Source organism: Podarcis pityusensis, assembly GCF_964106645.2.
Source record: "Podarcis pityusensis genome assembly, chromosome: 12".
Classification (NCBI taxonomy): domain Eukaryota; kingdom Metazoa; phylum Chordata; class Lepidosauria; order Squamata; family Lacertidae; genus Podarcis; species Podarcis pityusensis.
This window is the reverse complement of record NC_138037.1, coordinates 26,920,126-26,942,064: the sequence shown is the minus strand read 5'-3', so window position 1 is coordinate 26,942,064 and position 21,939 is coordinate 26,920,126. Positions and strand designations below refer to the sequence as shown.

The 21,939-nt window shown below is 40.7% G+C and overlaps 1 long non-coding RNA gene across 3 annotated transcripts in view; it reads left to right on the top strand.

Moving 5' to 3' along the window:
* LOC308459755 overlaps positions 1 to 21,939 on the top strand; it is a 239,035-nt gene that overhangs the window by 106,966 nt on the left and 110,130 nt on the right. For all 3 annotated transcript variants that reach the window (XR_013978305.1, XR_013978306.1, XR_013978307.1), the window contains 2 exons: positions 9,936 to 10,050; positions 20,971 to 21,124. This is a non-coding gene — a long non-coding RNA (uncharacterized lncRNA). The remainder of the gene's footprint in view (positions 1 to 9,935; positions 10,051 to 20,970; positions 21,125 to 21,939) is intronic.

The window sequence follows — 21,939 nt, the reverse complement described above, 5'->3', positions numbered from 1 at the left end:
TCAGTAGCAACTTGGGATCTGTATGTAGCTGTTGAATGTCCTGAACTGAACTGCAGATGACAGTTTCTGAGTGAAGTAACCTCGAGCTGACTCTGTCCATTCAAGATGGCCGTTGGATTCTGACCTGGCAGGAATGAGTATAAGAGGGCTTTCCTTTCCTGTTGGGTCTTGCTTGCATAACATAGTCTTCCTGACTCCTGATGTGTTGTTGTACCCTTGGTTATGCTGGAAAGGTAATAGCCAAGATTATCCCATAATTTAAGGGTTAATTTTGTTAGTGTTACGTCATCTAGCCAAGAGGGCAATGGGGTGGAGGTGTTATTTAGGAACCAGGCAGAGTGGTGTGGTGTTTGCTGAGGCAGTTTGTGCCCTGATTGGCTGCGTAGTACTAAGGGAGTTTTCCTCTGTAGCTTTGGTGACTGTCTCCCTGCTAAGAAAGACAAAACCTCACTTTTCCTTTCTCCTCAAATTATACACTCTGTTCAGGTTCCTCAATAAAGTGCTATTAGGATTTCTTTTCTCTCTGAGCTATGTGTTACTTAAGTGAATTTGCTAACAGGCTATTCTTCAGGCTTGACTTCTGGCTTGTTCCTCAGTCTCACTTTCTGGTTTGTCCAGCCCGTGGCCAAGTCCTGACAATGACAGAGGGAATTTAAGCACATGAGAGGAGGAAGAGAAGGAAGGAATACATGAGCCTGAGAAATGGTGCCATTTATATAGTCCTCTTTATAATGTTTCCTTCTTTACATGCTTACTACTGCATGTTTCATTGGTCTAAATATGTTTCTTTTGAATATTCAGTTTTTTCTTTGATTAGTAAAGATTGATATCCAGAATTTCCTGATCTCAAAACTCTTCTTACAGTTTTACAGTCTCTGGACCAGTGACAGCATCCATTTACCCAGACTTCTCTTTTTCCTTTTGAGGTTTTAGATAGGACTCTAGTTACAGATCAGTAGAAAAGAAAGAAACCTTGGGTGAATGGATTATATGAAGATTAGAGACACAGGTGTAGTGGTAAATTTTGAAAACCAGGAACCTGCTGTTACGTAGCTGTCATAGTATTGCTCCAAAGGAGAATTTTAAGAAATGCAAACCAAATGGATTCTCATACTTGCTTTGAAACTTATTATCACTTTATTCGCTTGCCAGAATAAGGAGGGACCATAAATTTCACAGGCACTCTAGTGAATTATGTCATCACTTTTGATGTGAAAAATGTCCCACTGCACATTCCCCCAAATTCCCCTTCCACTACACCACTGATTGGAGGTGCTGTTGTATACTGTCTTGCAGTATGTACCACTGCAATGCTGTATGCTGTCCAGAACTCATAAAACTACTAAAACGTACCTGGAGTTGTATGTTGCCCCTCTGTTTATATGCTGGAATTTATTTCTATTGATAACAGTTTATATACATGCTTCTTGTACAGTTTGCTTCAGTAAAAATGTTTATAATTCTGCTATCGCTGGGAGTGCCTATTTCCTCTAATTTGATTGCTGTTGAAATGTATCAAGGGGCAGCCGTTGCATCCCTGTGTGTTTGCAGTCCCATTTCAAAACCTGGCTGGCTGCCGTGGCAAATCTCCACTCTCATATATGTGTCCAGTTTTGTCCTGTTCTGGCTACGGTCTGGCTGAAATGGCATGAATGAGAGAGTTTGCACAATATTGTTCAGATGTGAGACAAAAAATTCAAAATTTTCAGCTTTTTTTTTTTTAAAGCCAGGATGTTTTGGACTATGAATATTTTGCTTTTCAGCTTCCTGTCTATTGTAGAACTAATTTAACCATTTGGACACCCTTTGTGAGCGAATCAGTGAAGGCCAGGCGTGTCTCTATACATAATACTAATACACTGTGAGCGTCTTTCAGACTTTGTTTAGTGTGCCATTTCTTTCTGTCTGAGGAGCTATCTAGTTGGTGCATGACAGCTGTCTAATCTGCTTATGTAGCGAGGCTCAACCAGGTGAGGTAGACATGACAGTTCCTGTTGGGTGGATTAGAATGTCTGACATCAGGTCACTCTCTAAATTGAAAGTCTCTGCTAATACAGACAAGTACAGGGCAACCGAAAGCCCAGTAATCCCATGCCCCAGGCTGATGAAGGCTGAGCTAGTACCTCAGCTGCTGGTTTAACTCCTTCAGGCTCTTTGAAACAATGATTTTTTTGCAGTTGGGGGAAGGAGGCCAGTTGCTTCATTTGGTGTGGCAAACTGCACTCACTGAAGGGTGGTTGTTGTGTGGTTTGTCTGATTAAAGCTGGTTGTGCAAAACAGGATTTTCATCCCTTGGGAAATTTCAACCTTTCCTTGTAAGTATTCAGCACTGTTGAAATGAAAACGTTAACCCCTTACAAAAGAAGGAGAAATCTACTCTGGCTCAGTTTGGAAATGCTGAGTGGAGGTACAATTAAAAGACAAACAAAACACTTTGATCTCTGCCCCCGCCCCTGCCCCTCTGTTTGCAATTTGTTGGCAAATTATATCCCTGATTGCAGCTGCCACTAAGAACAAAATCCATAATGTAAATTCTAAGCTTCAGGTGCACAGTTAGGCATGTTTAATGGGCAATTATATGGAATCGGTGACTTTAGCACAGTTGTGAAAATACCACAAGATTCTTTTGAGATTAACCTCAGTGAAATGTTGCTCACTCAGCATTGCAACAATGGTGTCTAAGTGTGTGCATATGTCTTTAGGCAAAGGATTCCTGGGGGTTGGACAAGATGACCCTTGCAGTCCCTTCCTGTGCTACAATTCTGTGATTCTCTCACAGCATAAACTTCAGCTCTTTGATTTGCCAAAGTCCAGAAGTACATATGAAATTTCAAATAACAAAATGTAATGCTTTGCACAGTATTTCTCAAATGGAGCAGTTGTGATTCAGTTTAACCATCAAAAGTTACAATATGGACATGGCTCAGAAATGGAAGCAAGAGGAGCTGCCTACGATAGAAGAATGGAGAACTAAAATGATGGACTATGCGGAATTGGACAGAATGACAGGAAGGATCCGGAATCGACGAGATCAAAGATTTACAGAAGATTGGGAGAAGTTTATTCAATATTTGCAAAAACTAAGTGATAACCAGATTACGTTTGTAAGTTTTAAAGAAGCTCTATGATGTGAAAATGTAACAATAAGTAAAAATAATGAATTGAATCTAATAGTTTTAATAACAAGGGGTAGGAATGTGTTAAAAGTGATAAAATGAAGGAAGCTCAGACAAATTGAGGGAAGTCAAAAATGGAATTAAGATGTAATTAAGAAGCTGAAATGTACAATTTTGTTTTTTGTATTTGTAAACCAATAAAAATATAATTTAAAAAAAAGTTACAATATGGACAACAGAGAATTGTGCACACAAAAATGCTATGGCACCTTGAAGAAATGAGCAATAAATATGATATTCGCTTTCATCCTCTATAAAATGTTGTCTTGCCATCAAGGCCATGGCAATCTTTAAAATTAAAGGCATGGGGACAGACTCTCTTGGATGAAACCAATTTTCTAGATCGGCTTAGGTACAATTTTGGTATGGATACTGCCTTTGCTACCCTGTATGATGACCTTTGTCAGAAGAGACAGCTGGGCATTGTGTCCTTGTGCCCCCCCCCCCCGATCTTTCAGTGGCTTTCAATACCATCAACCATGGTATTCTTCTGGAGCAGCTGTCTGAGTAGATGCCACTGCTTTGCGATAATTCCAGTTCTACATGACCATGTTCAAAAAGTTATGTTTGGCTCTGTGGAAACTTTGGTGTGGGGTGCCACAGAGTTCAATTTTATCTCCATGAGACCACTGAGTGAGGTCATTCAGTATTTTGAAGTGTGCTGTCAGCAGTATACTGATGATACACAGCTCTGTTTTTCTTTCACATCTGCAGGTGTGGCAGTGGATGTACTAACTAGATCAGTGTTTCCCAAACTTAGGTCTCCAGCTGTCGTTGGACAACAACTCCCATCATACCTAACTAGCAGGACTAGTGGTCAGGGATGATGGGAACTGTAGTCCAAAAACAGCTAGAGACCCAAGTTTGGGAAACCCTGAAGTAGACTAATGTCTGGCCTCAATAATGGACTGGATGGACTGGGACATGACCTGTTCTGGATGGGCTTGCGCTCCCCCTGAAGCAACAAGTGCATAGCTTTGGAGGGGGTCCACTTACTTCTGGGTCCGTTTACTTTCAATTGAGGATCTTGTTAATTCATTAGTGCAAAGTGCCTTCCATAAGCTTTGACTGGGGGCCCAGATAAGCTGCTGCCTGGACAGGAATAGCCTAATATCTGTTGTCTAAACTCTGGTTACCTCTAGGTTAGATTATGGCAGTGTGTTACACATGGGGATGCCTTTGAAAACTGTTTGCTCACTAGGGCAAGATGGTCTTAGGCTAGATTTAGCCTAAGCACATAACACCAATTCTGGCACAACTGGCTTGGCTATCAGTTAGTTTCTGGATCCAATTCAAAGTGCTGCTTTCTGCCTATAAAGCCTCAGGCAGCTCAGAACATCAAGACCTCAAGGACCTTCTCTCCCCACATGAACCCACCCAGACCCTGCGTTCTGCATCTATGGTCCTTCTCCATATGCCCCATCTGAGGGAGGTGTGGGTAATAGAAGAGATAAAATTGCTGCAGTATAACGTTAACAGTTCCTTTAAAATAGATCAAAAAGTGAGCGTCTTATCAAAAGACCAGTTAAAAATATTCAGCATCTTTACATTTCATAGTAGCCGCAAAGCCTGTAGAACTAGTGCCTAGCAATCCCCTCCAGAAAACTTTTATATCTAGCTCCTATGGGCCATCCAGCAAGGTCCCTTGGAGTTCCTAAGCCACAGAGTGGGGCAAGGCACTTTGAAACACCGAGAGTCTCTCTCTCTCCCCTCCTTTTAGTTCTACAAAGAATCATCATGGTAGAACCATCTGCAGTGCTTCTTTAGTACAGATTTTATGGAAAGAATTAAGGTATTTTTGCAGAGTAATTCAGAATACAGCAGCTCCTTCCTGTACATTGGGACCTCTCTAGCCAATATCACGAGTGTTTTTTCTATAATATATGACAAAGAAATATGTTACATACTACATCTAAATGTTTACATCTGTATCTAAGTCTCACGAGCTGCATAAAAACATCTGTCTGAGAATACAAGTGCCGATGAAGATTGAATGTGAAGACTCTAGTTAATTCTAGCCACTTTTATCTTATAACCTTCTGTATGCACAGTGGGACATCCCAATAGTTTCCATATTATTGCATACTCTATCCCGGTGCATACTGAGTGAGGAAGTAGGTTATTTCAGCAACAGTTTCAACAGAACCAGTTTAAACTAAATCTAATTTATCTACCCATCCATTGAAATAGAAATTTCAACACAGTCTTCTCCACTAACTTAAAATTTCACACCTTGAATTTTACTCTCCTTGGACTCAAAATGTCACATTAGCGACAGATGGCACTATCCCCCCCCCCAGCTACAAACACATATAAATAGTTTGAATCTCGAGGCTCAGCACTGTACATGGGGTGCTGTACAGCTGTGAAAATCCTGGAGGAGAACTAAGTGGATAGTAACTGTGACTCATTCAGGGTTCCATACATCATACTTGATTCTCAAGGAGAAATAAATTACTGCACATTGATGCTTGTGTCCTTTTATTGACACATTTTATTGAAGCATGGCATAGCCCAGACTCTGTACTGAGTCAAATGCTTCCCTATTTCAGTTCCAAATTAGCTCATGCATTTGATTTGCATCTCTGAATTTAGAGCTGATTCACAGGTTATAGTCACCGTGCATATATCTTAAGTCCCCCTCCTGTTCAGTAGCCAGTTCACCTAGCTTTACAGTAAGCAGCAGAGAGGCTTTGCTTTCTCCAATAAAAGACTGCTCTTCCCTAGGAGGCAAATCATCTCTTCCCAGAGAAAGCAACCTGTCTGTTCACTTGTAGGACTAGCCCTGGTGATTATCTAACTCTTATTAGATGGATTTCCCCCAAATTGATTTCTGAACTTTGAATTTTATTGTTATTCATGTTTTTATACTGTATTTTATGCTGCTTCTACAATTAAGTGTTTTAAATTTGTTGTTAGCTGCCCCGAGCCCGGTTTTCTGAACCGGGAAGGGCGGGGTATAAATAAAAAAAAAATATTATTCTTTATTATAGTTTATCATATACAAACGAGGCCAATATATCTATTTTCCAGGACTGTGTAGCCCTACCATCAGACAGAGTTGAGGCAGCTGCCTCAGGTGTTAGGTACTGGGAGTGAGGCAGACAGAGGCAGTAGTATGTTGTAGAACAGAGTTCTGCATGCCACACAGCCTGACCTGTGCCCTCTAAGCCAGGCATGGCCAAGCTTGGCCCTCCAGATGTTTTGGGACTACAATTCCTATCACCCTGACCACGGGTCCTGTTAGCTAGGGATGATGAGAGTTGTAGTCTTAAAACATCTGGAGGGCCAAGTTTGGCCATGCCTGCTCTAAGTTATTCTGCTGCTCTGTGGTTCTGTGGCCTGTGTTGAAGATAGGGATGGGTGATTCCGTCAGCTTATCTCATTTTTCCTCTCTTAAGTTATCCACGTTTCTTTATTAGTTTATATATATTTTTAAAAATATTGGTGAAATTTAATCAGCATTTTGGTGTGAATTTTTGCAGGACCAGGTGCAGTGAGCCCAGGCCATTGGGAGATGGGGTGTGTCAATGAGAAATAATAACAAAACAAATAGCATGGGATCTAATGGCCACAACTTTGTTGATTACAGATATCAGTAGGTTTTGGCATAGGCATTGGGTGCATGTCCTGAATCACTCAGCCTGTCTGCTGGGTGATGATTCCTTCAAGGTTGATAACTGGGTTTTAGGATTGCCCTGTGATGCAAATCAATTCCGTGGCAGGGGCAGAGGCTGGGCACCCACAGCAAAATAATTGTGGATGCCTGGGTCTCCTGGAGATGGAGCCAGTGATCTCAGGTTCAATCACACTGACACCTCCAGTTAAAAAGACCAGGTAGCAGGAGCACCAGAAGCTGCCTGATAAAAATCAGACCATCAGTCCAGCTAGCTCAGAATTGTCTGCATTGACATGATTAACTTCTCTACCAAATCTCTGTCTATACCTGAGAGTGAGCACAAGTTCTGAAGCATTATCGCTCGTGGCTGTAGAAGGGTGAAACAACATTCAGAGCCCAAGGGCAAACTGTGCCAGGTTCTCTTCGCCAGGACAGAGCAGTCTTCACCAACTGGGAGTACAAATGTTTTGGACTACAGTTCCTATCATCCATACCCGCCATGGTTAATTATCAGGGATAACGGGAGTTGTAGTCCAAAACATCTGGAGAGCGCCAGGTTGGTGAAGGCTGCCATAGAATATTTCCAGACATAGCAATCAAGTAGTTGATAGCAGATGTGATTTGCTTTGGCACCTTGTCAAGAATATTTCCTTTTGTTTCTCCTATTTCTTCAAAACGGACAATAACTAAAGCTTAGTAAACAGAGAGAATCTAATTAAAACCTGATATATTCTTAATTGATGGCAGCAAATGCAACCTCATAAGCATTCCTCCCTCTTTTTTTGTAGGCATAGGCAGTTTCCTTCTCCGAAACCTGTACCCTGTAGTGAGAAGTATTGCTTGTTCACTCACAATTGGCTTCAGATAATAGTGTACTTCAAAGTGAATTCTTTATTCACCTGCGTATTTAATGATGTCAATGAGCTCTCATTATCACATTTAATTGAATAATTCAACAAGGTAATGTGCCAGCCACAGACACTGTAGGGCTGAATTTGTCAATGCATCTTTCTATGGTAGTAGTTATGGCAACCATCTCTAGCGCACAAAGCTCTTGCAGGATAGATATTCTCTATGCATGCAACAGAGCATACAAAATTCCTTCAGCAGCACACAAAAACAATGTATGCAACAGCATAGTTCATTGGATTGTGATAGGTTTTTTTTATTTAGAAAAAAAACACAGCCCTGGCTTCTTGGTGATAATAGATCTAGAGTGCATGCCCTACTCTTTTGTAGACACAAGGGGAACATATTTTTTTTTTTGAAGTGTTTGACCTTCAAGGCACTCTAATTGAGGAGCACCACTCACAGCTTGTTCCATACCCTTTTCATACCATCTCCAACTGTGATCATATGTACTGTCGTTGGCTAAACCGGGTCAGGTGAACTCTTGTAGTGCAGACCACCAGGGATCACAAAGATGTACTGGCAGGGGTGCGGAGAGCACTTTTTACTACTGAATATGCTGTGAACTCACACAAGGAATTTCTGAAATGGCTGAGCTGCCTTAGGATGTGATTTGTGCTTATGATCATAACCTTATTCAATTAAACACAAAGTAAATGCATCGAGATGACTCTTAGGTTGCAATTGGATACCCATTTCCCCGGAATAAGCCCCATTTAAGTCAATGGGACTTTCTTATGAGTAGACATGTATAAGATTGCACAGGCTACAATCCATTGCACACCTACAGGAGAGTAAATTGTTTTTAATTTAGTTGGATTTGCTTCTGTGTAAACTTGCTTAAGGTAGTGCTCCTATTCATTTAATTGAGGAGTTGGAAGATGAGAGTTGTGAGGGCAAATGATTATTCACCCATCTTTTTTGCCTCTTAATGCCATGTCAGTTCTAATCTGACCTTCAGTATAAAAAAATAACATTTCAAAATCCTAATTTGCTCTGCCCTTGATGTATTAAGTATACATTAATAGCATTCCCATGTATGTGCAATGGTTTGGATAGTTTTAGACTGCTATCCTGTATCCTGGAGTTAAGTCCCATTGGGAGGGCATTTATTTTTATTATTATTATTTGGGTAAGGGGGCGTTATGTGTAGTGTTTCTATGTTATTGGTTATGAAAGATCAGTAAAACATTGCACATGGGTTTTTGGAGAAGAGAAGTAAAAGAAAGGAAGGAAGGAAGAAGATTCTGAAGTCATGGAGATATTAGTCCATCTCTGCTAGCAAATGGTTTAATGAAATCACATTCCATAAGATGAGTTCAAATCGCTAATATTGCAATGTAATATCCACTGTGAAGAATAGACTGAACAGGGCAGGCACCTGAAAAAATGAAATATTTTCCACATTTCCTATAAGACACTATGGTGAATTATTGAACACAAAAGCTCTTTCTCCCTAAGGTAATTTGTCACCTGGTACAGATCTTTTAACAGTTGGGTTTACTTTCCATCTGGTAGAGCCCACTAGTCCATGGTCACATCAGGCTGAAACCTAAACAGTAGCTGTAATCATCAATTAAAAGGTTCACAGAGAGTCTTGAGGTTTTTTGTAGAATTCTTTCTATGGTACCTTTTTTTTAAAAGGGGGAAGGGGCAGTTATAGTCAAAGTGGTTGGGTGTTATCTTTAGTTGATGCAGTTTAGTTATCTTCATAAATTCATTGAAACTATTCTAATTTGCACAAAGTAGAGGGTTGAATACTTTGCCCTTCCTACTTTGAGGTTGGGGAAAGGAGCTATTATCTGTCAGAAGCTAGATCTGAACAATAGAACTGTATTTATTTGAAATTGGTGTGGGATTCTTCCAACTTCTTTGGCAAATCATAAGTATGATTTTTTTATTATAATTATAAAGGGTTACATTGATTGGAGTTGTTTTGGGGAAAATGTAGCCAACAGGGCACCCTCCAGATGTTGCTGGAATCCAGCTTCCATCAGCCCCAGCAAGCATGACTGATGGCCAGGGGTGATGGGAGTTGCAGTCAAAAAAACATCTGGAGGGCAACACATTGTGTATCCCTTCTTTCTGCTATAGCTGTAGGGATTGAATTTACTTATGACAGAATTCTCCCTTCTGCAATATTCTGTACTGGGCAGGATTTCGTCCTCCACTTTCACCTACATTATTCTAGGTCAATTCTAGCAAAATAAATATTTTTCTTTTCTTTTCAGGGGGAACACAAAGGAAAACTAGCCCCTAGTTATGGAAGATAAAAGACAACAGCATATCTCTCACAAACAATAAAAGAAGTGGCAGACCTGTTTCCAGACTGTATAGCTTCAGATGGTAAGTTTTGGTTAGTGTGATCAAATATTTACTCCATCCATTTTTTTATGTTAATTTTTGAAAAGAAAATCTGACTTGAATATTCATTTTTACTAACATAATGCAGGAAGGAATAAGCCCTACACACTTTCCAGAATCTTTTTTTTTACTTAAGTGACACCTTCTTTTAGATGGATAAGAAATGTGAGTGATCTCCCTTGAACATATTTCATTGGTCTGCTAATGTGTAATGAAAAATAGCTTAGCTGGAGACTTGCTCGACATGTCTGAGACTGTAAGGTGTGCTTCTTCTTCTTCTTTTTAAAATATAGCTTCCCAAGATAATCCCAGAAAAATCTTTTCTTTTCAAGAGTCTTCCTTGACTTAAAGACAATAAAGGATATAGTTTCAAGAAGCTGTTCCCTATCTGTCTCTTTATAGCATTCAGTGGTATCTTATAGGGTGAAGGTGAACCAGTAAGTGTTCAGCTAATGATCCTTCCGGGTTTGAATGATAATGAAAGGAACTGACTGGCGAGTTGATGCAAAAGACGGGCTCATCTTGAAAGGCTTCATAAGCTTCCTCCAACGTAGCAACTTGAATTTATTCTATAGAACTGTTAACAGCACTGGGGAGTTTCCTCTGGCATGTCTGAACAGTTCTTTTTTCACAGCTTGTGTGAATACATTTTCGAACAGCGAGGCCCAACTGGGTATATTTAGACAGGTCTCACACCCACACCATATTTCAAATATGACTCTAAATGTCAGGGAAAGTATCCCCTAAAGCAGATGCTGTTGGACTCCAGTTCACATCAAGTACCATCCAGCTGGGCCAGTAGTCAGGTCATGCTTAGAGTTGGAGTACAGCAACATCTGGAGAGCAATAGGTTCCCCCACCTCTGCTCTAGTGCAGGCATAGGCAAACTCGGCCCCCCACTTGTTTTGAGACTGCAGTTCCAATCATCCCTGACCACTGGTCCTGTTAGCTAGGGATGATGGGAGTTGTAGTCCAAAAACAGCTGGAGGGCCGAGTTTGCCTATGCCTGCTCTAGTGCATGACTCTATCCACTTCCATGCACTTACTTAGGCCCCATCTGCACTATACATTTAAATCAGTATCGTACCACTTTAAGCAGTCTTGGCTTCTCCAAAAGAATCCTGGCAAATTTAGCTTGTTAAGGATGCTGATAACACCCTTTAGGTGTTTGGAGACTCCATTCTCTTCACAGAGTTACAATTCCCAGAGTTCCTCAGAAAGAGGGAATGACTCCACATTTTTTGGTGTTATCTGCCATTCTCTCTACCTTGCCTCCCAAGTGCCCTGGAATGATGTTGGATCTGGGGCATTCAAAATGGTGGGCTAGACTGCCAACACAGTTACTGTTGCTGCTGAAACATGGGGGGCAGGGGCAGGAGAGAAAATGAGTTCAGCTGCTAATGGTGAGTCCATCCTCTCCAAACTTGGAGAATTTCTCTGCCCCTCACTCTTGAAGAAATTCAGTGAAATTGTTCCTTCAGTTACTCTGCCCAGAAATTGGGTGGAAAATTTCTAGAGCCCATTTGTATAAAACACTACTCTGAATATTGTTGAAGGCTTCTCAGTTCTGCATTTCTGGTCAACAAAAGGCCCTGCAAGAGTGTGCACAGAGCAAGCATGTATGTGCAGGTAACAATAAAGGTAGTATTTTACCCAAAGACCACAGTCATCATAATTATAGTCATACAAATCACCATGTTGAAAGAAAAATCACACATTTTTCAGATTCCACTGGTAAACTTTCTCGCTGTGAATTAGACTCAGTCTTAAGTATGTGGAAAACTTCTGTAATTTGGACCACAGCTGCAAAGGAAAGATTGGAATTAGTGCAACTTTGTTTTCATCACAGAATTTTCTTAAATCTTCATTGCTTTATCAAAAGAATGTTGGGCAGTGGCAATGTTCTGCCTTACAACAGTCCTATTATTCAGTTGTGGGGAATAAGGAGGAGGGGGAACCCTAAATGAATAGAATGATTACCTTTAATTACCACTTGCTAACTCAGCTATGTAAAATAAGTATTTCTTTATTAAAATGAATGCTTTTGAAAAGCACATCAAGTGCATCAATGTGAATTGTCCTGCCAATGGACTCCAATATTAATCTTAGCACACCAGCACTGCTGAGAACAGAGGTCTCTCCAGAATTTCAATAGAAGTCCCTTGCCGGATCTAAATTGTGAGTCTGGCATGAAAAAAGATAGTTGCAGCATCTGTTGTCTTTTGCTGAACAATAGTAATAAAAGCTCATTCAGCTTTTGAGACTGGCTCCTTTCCATTAAAGGAATGAATAGCGCCCCCCCCCCTTTCTTTCCCCTTATAATTATATAAGAAAGGCATGAAAATGATTTACGGAAATATTAACAGATTATTTTCCCCCACGAGTTTTGCACTTCTAAAGCCAATCCTATATTTTGCTAGCAAATTCAAATAAGAGAACTATATCCTTTTGTACTGACAGTATGCAAATGTTGCAAATTAATTACATGCTGCCCATATCCAATTATACAAACTGACTGAAATACAGAGAAAAATATTCTCCATTCATTTTTGTGTGTAAGTGTGTGTGTACACACACACACACACACACACACTTATTTTTATTTTATTGATTTATTAAATTTGTATTCTGCCCTACATCCGTAGATCTCAAGGCAGTTCACAACATAAAATTACAATATAAAAACACAAAATACCTAATAAAAATAAGAAAAAACCAGACCAAAAATCCTCCCTCACACAACACATTTAAAAGGGCATCGGATGTTAATCAGCCAAAGGCTTAGTTGAAGACAAACATTTTTGCCAGGTGCCTAAAGGGGTATAGTGAAGGGACCAGCCAAACCTTCCTGGGGAGAGCATTCCACAAACAGGGAGCCATTGCAGAAAAAGCCTGTTCTAATGTTGCTACCCTCTGGATGAAGCCCACAAAGAAGGACCTCAGAGGATGATCTCAGGGTCTAGGTAGGTTCATATGGAAAGCAGCCATTTTTTGTGCAAGCCATTCTGCTAGCACATCTGTTGTTGTTTAGTCGTTTAGTCGTGTCTGACTCTTCATGACCCCATGGACCAGAGCATGCCAGGCACCCATGTCTTCCACTGCCTCCCGCAGTTTGGTCAAACTCATGCTGGTAGCTTCGACAACACTGTCCAACCATCTCGTCCTCTGTCGTCCCCTTCTCTTTGTGCCCTCAATCTTTCCATAATCAGGGTCTTTTCCAAGGAGTCTCCTCTTCTCATGAGGTGGCCAAAGTATTGGAGCCTCAGCTTCAGGATCTGTCCTTCCAGTGAGCACTCAGGGCTGATTTCCTTCACATCTAGTACACTGCTAAGGGACTTTAGTGCTATATTGAATTCTTCCCTAGAGGTTTTTAGCAGTGACTGGGTGGCTTTGTTGGTGGGTTTCAAGCATCAGCAGTAGTTTGGACTAGTTGACCTTGGAGACACCTTCCAGCTCTGATTCTATAAATAATATTCCTGGCCTCTTTCATGCACAGATGAATGCAAAAGCTTGCCAGTTCCAGGGTGCCATATTGCAGCTGCACCAGTTTCATTTAATTCTGAATGGTTGTAAAACATATGGTGCCTTCAACTTTGCCCATCTTCCCCCCCCCCTTTGTGTGTTTGTTGCGGAAGGACTCTGGTAGCCTGGTATCTCCGAGGGCATCTGTGACACACTGTATAGCTTGAGGGAAGTTTAGACACACATCCTCTGAAGTCAATTCCCAGATTTCCCTGTTCACCCATGAAATTTTCATGAGTCCCAGCTTGTAGTTAATAATACAGAACCTTCTCACATGGTGATGAATTAGATAAAGATCAAAATGCACTTTCCAAATTTAAACTGCTATATAAAAACAACAACACTAATAGTAGTAGTAGTAGTAGTGAGTTAATATCAAGAAAATAGTTGCAGGTAATGCAGTAAATGTCTAGGTTTGCTTTCCAGGACAATGATATTCTGGATAAGTACTATAGCTCAGTGGCAGAGCTCATGCTTCACATGCAGAAAGTCCCACTTTCAATACCTGGCACCTGCAGTTAAAAGCATCAGGGAGCAGGTGATGGGAAAGACCACTGCATGAGACCCCCATAAAGCAGATATGGGAACCTTTGGCCCTCCAGATGTTTCTGAACTACAACTCCCCTCTTCCCAGGCTGTTGGCCATGCTTGCTGGAGCTGAAGGGATTGGTAGTTCAACATCTGGAGGACCAAAAGTTCCCAACTCGTACTGCAAAACCCTAGACAGTAAGAGTGAAATCACAACGAAATTTACATACCGCTTCATTGTAAGGAAACCTCTAAGCGGTTTACAAAAAAATGAAATGATCAATTAAAAAAAAAAGTTTAAAATAGGTACTTTAAAACTTCATAGTAGTACTGAACCAAAGCATGTAAAATAAATAGTTCAGTTTTAGGGATCTTCTGATTCTATTAGTAACTAAAACTTGGAACTCCTAGAGGAGGATATCCTGCAGTATGATTCTAAGTGGATATTATGATATCTTCGTAGAGTTTTCAATAATTCATTGAGAATACTTAAATATCACCAATTAGCAAACCTGATACCAACAAGTTGAGGAAATGGCAGCATAAAATCACACAGACCTGATACCATGCAGTTACCTTGTCTCTAAAGCTCCCATTTATCTTCCTTGAGCTGCTTCTTTACTCAAGAACACAAAAGATGAGACATGTAAGTTTTACAATTACCCCCTGTTCTCTCACCAGATTGAACTCCCACAAATGTACCCTGGCTACAGTTTTCTGTTTTGCGGACTAAACAACAAGGGGTACACTCATACAATAAACCTCTAATTGGGTTTATCAGTGACTTGCAGGAGCCTTATGCTGTAAGCATTATGTGTTGGGCATCCTGGCAAGAGATCACAATGGCTAAAGCAGGATCAGATAGCTTATTGATCAGTGATCACCATATTGGAGATAACTGATGACTGCACAATATTTGCATGAAGATAATCAATGTCACAATTTGCCTTCAGTTTAGGTGAAACATGGAAAGGACTGCCTTTTAAGCTTTCACTGTTTGTGACCTATCAAGCCAAATAGAGGACACTAGCTATTGGTGGTAGCCTGTCCTCCAGATGTTAAGTACTTAAGAACAGCCATACTGGATCAGACCAAAAACCTATCTAGTCCAGCATCCTCTTCTTATAGTGGTCAACCAGATGCCTATAAGAAGGCTGTAATCAGGATATGAGGGCAATATCCTTTGCCTTGCTATTGTTGCAACACTCAATCTGTACTGAGATGCATATTGCCTCTGATGACCGTAATGACTAGTGGCCACTAATAATCCCCATCTTCCAGGAATTTGTCTAATACAGCATTGTGACAAGGAGAATTCTACCATTAATAATATTTTCCACTAGTTTCCCTAGAACATGTGTTAAGCTAACTGTTATATAATTTCTGGAATCTCATTTGAATCCCTTATTTAAAAATGGTGTTACATTCGCCCCTTTCCAGTCCTCAGATATGGAAGTTGATATTACAGACGAGTTGCATTTTTTAAATCATCAGTTTTGTGCTTGAGCTCTTGGGTGGGTGTCATCAGGACCTGGTGATTTATTCATTTTTGATTTGTCAGTAAGGCCTACAGCTTTGTTCCTTGGCACAACCATTTGCGTCAGTTTCTCTTTTCCTGAGAAAGTTAGTGCCAGTACAAAGATCTGCCCTGCATTTTCCTCTGTGTAGGCATCTGTAAATAATTCATTCACTTTCGCTGCAATCTTCCTTTTCTCCTTCAGCAAAGTCAGGACTACTCTGTTGTCCAAAGGTCCAACCACCACAGGGCTGCTACAAGACATTCTGCTACCTGAGATTGACCCAGCCACCTCCATCCCTTCTCTGCTGCCTCCACCCCACTTTTTCCTCCTCCCTCCCTCCCTCTGTTGCCTCCTTTCAACCTGCTTGCCTACTCAATGTTCTTCTCTTCCTTTGCCTGCTCTCCGCTTCTCTGTTTGCTCAGCTAGCTGCAGAGACATGTTAATGAAACTCACTCCTGGTCTCAGTCTGATGAAGAGCTCATTGAATGAGGCAAAGAGTGCCTGTGCTGCCACAGCTTTAAAAATGCAGCTTAAATATATAATTTAAAAATTCTTTAAGCTTCAAAATGCAAGGAAATGCTAAACTCTATTTTAAAGCTGTGCATTTTAACACTCTGCAAATCAGTGGTGGCATAAGCACTTGACGGATAACCTCACCCACAATGCCTTGCTCTGAGAACCTCTTCCTCAGAGCAAGGCCAGGAGCCCCTGCACAGTGACAGTCTGTGGAAGCAGTTGGATGGATGGGTAGGTAGGCATGGAGGTGGAAGAAGCAAGGAAAGAGTGGCAGACAGCAGTGGCAGCCACTGGCTAGTAGTGGCAGTGGGTGGGTGACCAGTTAATTGTGATGGGGGATGGCCAGGCCTATAGGCAGTGAGCTGGTTTGAGAGGTGCACAATCTGTCATTTCTCACTATCCATTGTCTGAGGATCACCTCATAGAAGGACCAGCCCTGCCCAACTGCCTGCCCAGCTGTTTTTCTGCATCTCACGTATTTAAATATTGTTATCCGACTTGCGTGTTTTTTTTTACAAAATGTTCCTCCTTTAGCAGTAGACTCCTCTTACCTAGGTGCCAGAATGGTTTAATTCACATGAGATTAGAGAGCCTTCTACAGTGGTACCTCGGGTTAAGAACTTAATTCGTTCCGGAGGTCTGTACTTAACCTGAAACTGTTCTTAACCTGAAGCACCACTTTCGCTAATGGAGCCTCCTGCTGCCGCCGCGCCGCCAGAGCACAATTTCTGTTCTCATCCTGAAGCAAAGTTCTTAACCCGAGGTACTATTTCTGGGTTAGCGGAGTCTGTAACCTGAAGCGTATGTAATCTGAAGCGTATGTAACCCGAGGTAATTAGTCCGGATGGCTAAGACCCATTCTTGTAATGAGGGAAGGTTTCCACACAATAAAAAGTGTTTGGATGCAGCAAAGCTTTTATTGGCAAGTATGCAATGGGCTACACAGTGTTTTGAGCGCTAATGGTTTTCCATCATAAGATTACTGATTTCAGGCATTTCCTTTCATAGTTTCCAAGAGTAATGAAAGAGTTTGCAAGACACATATCTTATGTAGCTCTTATTGTAGAACACGAAAGGAAACTATTGAAATAAACCCTGTTATATTTTTATAAAATAACTTACCCGTATTACCCTGTTTCACTTTCTCTCATTTGAAAGCATAGTTGCTGTCACTCTTTGATGCCTGGCCTACAAATATTTCTGAAAGTGAAGGCAGAATTGATTAAAGTTTATTCATACAAACACTTTTGTCTTCACACAATAAATGGGCAAATTCCATCCACAATAAATTTTCTGCTTGTTAAGGGCAGAACAGCTCCTAAAATATGAACAATCCATTTTTAAAAAACAAAACAAAACCATGAATGTATAACAGCACTGTTCAGGGAGATTTAGAATTTCCAAGCCTTTATTTGCAATACCTACTCCTTTAAAATTGAGAGATTGTCTAAGATAATAATACTAAAAGAAACCATAGTTACTGCAGAAAAGGATTTTTATTGTTTACTTTGTAATTCCTGAACCCTTCAAAACACATCTTGTCTTATGGCCACATTGATATTGGTTACAAACACACTTTGTAAAAGCTGGACATTTTAAAAGAAGTGTGTCAGCAGCAGAATCACATTCCTTGGTGTCTTGCCTTGGTGTGGTCCAGTAGCTGCTAGTGCCCATTGTGACTGTTGCAGCAGAAAGCTAGGGGCCCAGACAGGAGGTGGAACCAGAGCCAATGATAAACAGTGTCAACTAATTTTAGATTTGCCCCCATCTTATTTATTTATTGCATTTATATACCTCCTTTTTCTCCCACTCCTCATTTAATCTCCACTATGTTGGGAAATATGGAGGGCACAAGGAGAAGGGGACGACAGAGGACGAGATGGTTGGATAGTGTTCTTGAAGCTACCAGCATGAGTTTGACCAAACTGCGGGAGGCAGTGGAAGACAGGAGTGCCTGGCGTGCTCTGGTCCATGGGGTCACGAAGAGTCGGACACGACTAAACGACTAAACAGCAACAACAACAATGCTTTGAGTTCTATAAGGGCAACACTGAGACTTCAGAGGAAGAAGCTAACAGGCAGTGCCACCTCCTGAATTGGTTGTAAGAAAAAAGACAGGGTGGGTGGTACTGGTTGAGGGCAGATTGAAGTTGATGGGACAGTGCCCTATTTGCTGTAATGGATCAGCTGCCACTGGCCTGGTCCATTGTCCCTGAGCTAGAGCCAAAGAGGTTTCTGATGTTACTTCCATGGAGCTCATGTAAAAACTGTCTTTCAGTTTCATTGATGAACAAATCATGAACCTCTTGCCCCACAAATGTTGCTGGACTACAGCTCCCATCATCCTTGACCATCGGCCTTGGCTGGCTGGGCCTGTTAGGCATTCAAGTTTAACAATATCTGGAGTGCCACAACTTCCCCAGCTCTGCTCCTATACAGAATCATAATTCTAGGGTTCAGGATCATGACAACTGAGAACCATGATGGTTAAATAATTCTGAAACAGGCATAAGATTGTAGTGCAAACAGACACAGGCCCAGATGAAGTTACAGTTGTGTTTTCAGTTTAAGGTTCACCATATAAAGATTCCTGTGGAGTCCTGTCAAATAAAGAAGGCATTTTATACATGACACATTTGAACCCAGACTGTAATATTTATTCACTTGCTTATGACTATAGTCTCCAACTCTCCAGTTGTAGTAAATTGCAATTCCCTGAAGTTGGGGTGGGGTGGGGGAAGTAAGTCTTTAAGAAGTGGTGCCCAGAAAAATACTATAGGTAGTCAGGAGGCATGCCAAATCAGTTTCAGTTATCCATGTGTTTTATTAAGAACAGGAGTAGCACAACCAATTGTTAGTTCTGAGGCACTACAATCTTTCTACAGAATTCTTTCCTTATGCTTATGTTCCAAATAAGAATCTATAACTCTCATTGTGGTTTAGAAGAACCTCCAAGCCCCCTCCCCAAGCTCTTTCTTAAACACTTAGGTGTGACAAGCCCTCTTCCCCTTTTCTAACAGTTCACTGTGTAGGAACTCAAACCTATACAACTTGTGACCTGCTAAGCAGAATGTAACATTCCAGCCATGCATGGTGGTCCACCAGAGCCTTGATAAATCTCCTGGTTTTTTCTCTTACTAGCTGAGTGGATAAGCTAAAGCATGCGAATGAGCATAGCTAGATCTAGTTCTCAAAATGTCCAATTTTTGGGGGGAAACCTACTAATTTTGCATAAGCGCTCTGCTTTGTGTGGGATAAACCAGCCTCATATAACTAATGTGCTTAACTTTATTTAATCCATGAAGGGGTTAAGACCATAGAGTAAACTGTTCTCCCTGGCTTAGCTAGGTCACATTGGGAGGGTTCCCAAATTCTTTGTTCTCGCTCTTTTCCACCATGTAACCAACTAGTAAATATGTCTGGGCTGCTTGCTCCAAGCCCAGACTGTGTGGCTTTAGCAAGCCATCTTTGTGTTTCTGTGCAAATAATTTAGAAACATTTACCAATTTTGCTATTGTATGGAAAAGTACATGAATTTGTAAGTAAACCGTTTTAAACTTACCCAATGTGTGGTCTCTTTCTGTGCTAAGGGGAAGTTGGGAGCTTTGGAAGAAACTTAGAAGGGGATATTTTCTGTTCTGACTTGCTTAAGACTTCTGCTCACAGAATTCCCTCAAGTCTTGCTTTTCTCTCTGAATCTCTTCTCCTCAGACAAAACTTTCAGACCCTAAGGGCCAAAAATGTCATAAGTAAATAAATAAAATAGAAGAGCTAATTGCATATACATCATTGGTCCCATTTTACAGAAAAGGAACACTAGCGATGCCAAGAACAGCTAGCAAACTTAACAGCACAATGGAAGAAGGCATTTTTTGATTTTTAAATGTTGTTCATCCTGATGTAATTTGTCAATGAATTAAGGACCTACCTCACAAGTTGTTTTGAAGAAAAAATGGGGAGGTGGAAAACCATGTATGCCCCCTTGAAGGAAGATGGGATGTGAGTGTAATAATGAAAAAGGTTATACACGGAGGTTGATTTTGTTTTATTTTTATCTTAAATCGGTTATTTTTCTTGTTTAACTTCCTTACTTTTGAAATTTGCTTTGTGGCCTTAATATAAATATTTAATCTAAAGGATAACAATGATGAATTCATTAAAACAAACATTTCTGTATGGCAACACAAAATGTTTTGACTTCTACTAAGTAGAAAGAAACCTTTTGCTGCTTTAGCATCTCCCCCACCCGCCTACCTCAAGCGGACTTTGCTTTTCTGGCCATATTCTGAGACATCAAATGTTTGTTACAGCATGTCTAGACATGTGTCTTCCCAATAACAATTTGAATGGTGTGGGTCAAATGGTACACACAGGATCTTATTTATCAGGAGATGGAGTGTGGGAAACGAGGTATCTATCCTTCAATGTCTCTTCCTCCCTCTGGCTAATGATACCACTGATTGGTGAGGGAACAATATTTTCTTCAAGTAATTTCAGCAGAAATCTTCTGGACATGTAGTAGCATGTGAAAATGCCACTATTGTTTACTTATTTATTTTGTTTCTTGGCAAGCATTGCGTTTCATTAGGTACCCCCTGACACTCACTGCCTATTCAGCAGACATACTTTCAGAATCTTTTCTTTCCGGAATCTTTCTTTTCTTTTCTTTGTGTAAAGGGTATGTACCGGCTTTGTGGAATCCCTGTAGCAAGTTGTAAATGATGTATGAACTGAAAAATCTTTGCCTTGTACACAGTAGGAATACAGAAAGTGCTGTGCAGTCACTGCTGTGCTATGCTTTTTTCTATATATACAGACACACAGGATTCATCTCATATTCATTCTGACAAGTCCTTCAAGTCCAGATGTCTTTGGATGGGATGGATGGCTTGTGTGTAAATTTAGCATTGTCCTGTTCTTCCATATTATATATGAAAGGTCACTTGCAGGAATCTCAAAAATCAGGCCAGGTAAGCTACTTCTTCATTACACATTATGTGCTCTAGGCTTATTTCCTTTCAATACCAGCTATTTTTATTTTGCATTCCCATTATTTTTATGTCCTTTCTAGTGTTGAACTGAAATTTCTTGTAAGGCTTTTTTTTCCTGAGAAAATTTCTGAGGTTTTCCCTTTTCTCATCTCCCTTCGAAAAATAAGGCCATATTTTTTTCTGAATATTCTACACTTTAAAAAAAGAAGAAGTATGATTGCTGACATTTTATTAAACAATGCCCTGAAATACTTGGTCTGGGGAACTGTGGATGCAAATTGGTGGCCAGGCTGCCAGCATAGTTTTTGCCACTGCCACTTAACATCAGCATTGCAGCAGCAAAGCCAAACAAAATTACTTTGGGGGGGGGGGGCGGAGAAAGGAAGGAAGGAAGGAAGGAAGGAAGGAAGGAAGGAAGGAAGGAAGGAAGGATTTTACCGCCTTTGCTAATTGTGACAACTACACCTGAAAAACACTTGGAGAATTTCTCTGATTCTTGGAGAAGTACATTGAAATGTTTTTCTCCAATTTCTCTGCCCACGGTGCAACCTTTTTTCTTTTCTTTTTCTTTTTTAGTTTAATCTCAGTCTGTGCAATTGGGTACTGATTAAGAACTAGAAACAGCCCACATGCTAGGTGGCAGGAGTGGTGACTGTCTAGGGCCAATTGAATTTCCACTCGAATGTTCATCAAACAAGCTATTGTTTTCACTCGGCTAAAAGAGGCCTTGAGAAGGTGCACCATCTTACTGTACTTTTTCTGCATATTTTTCTTCATGCTGTGACCAATGTGTG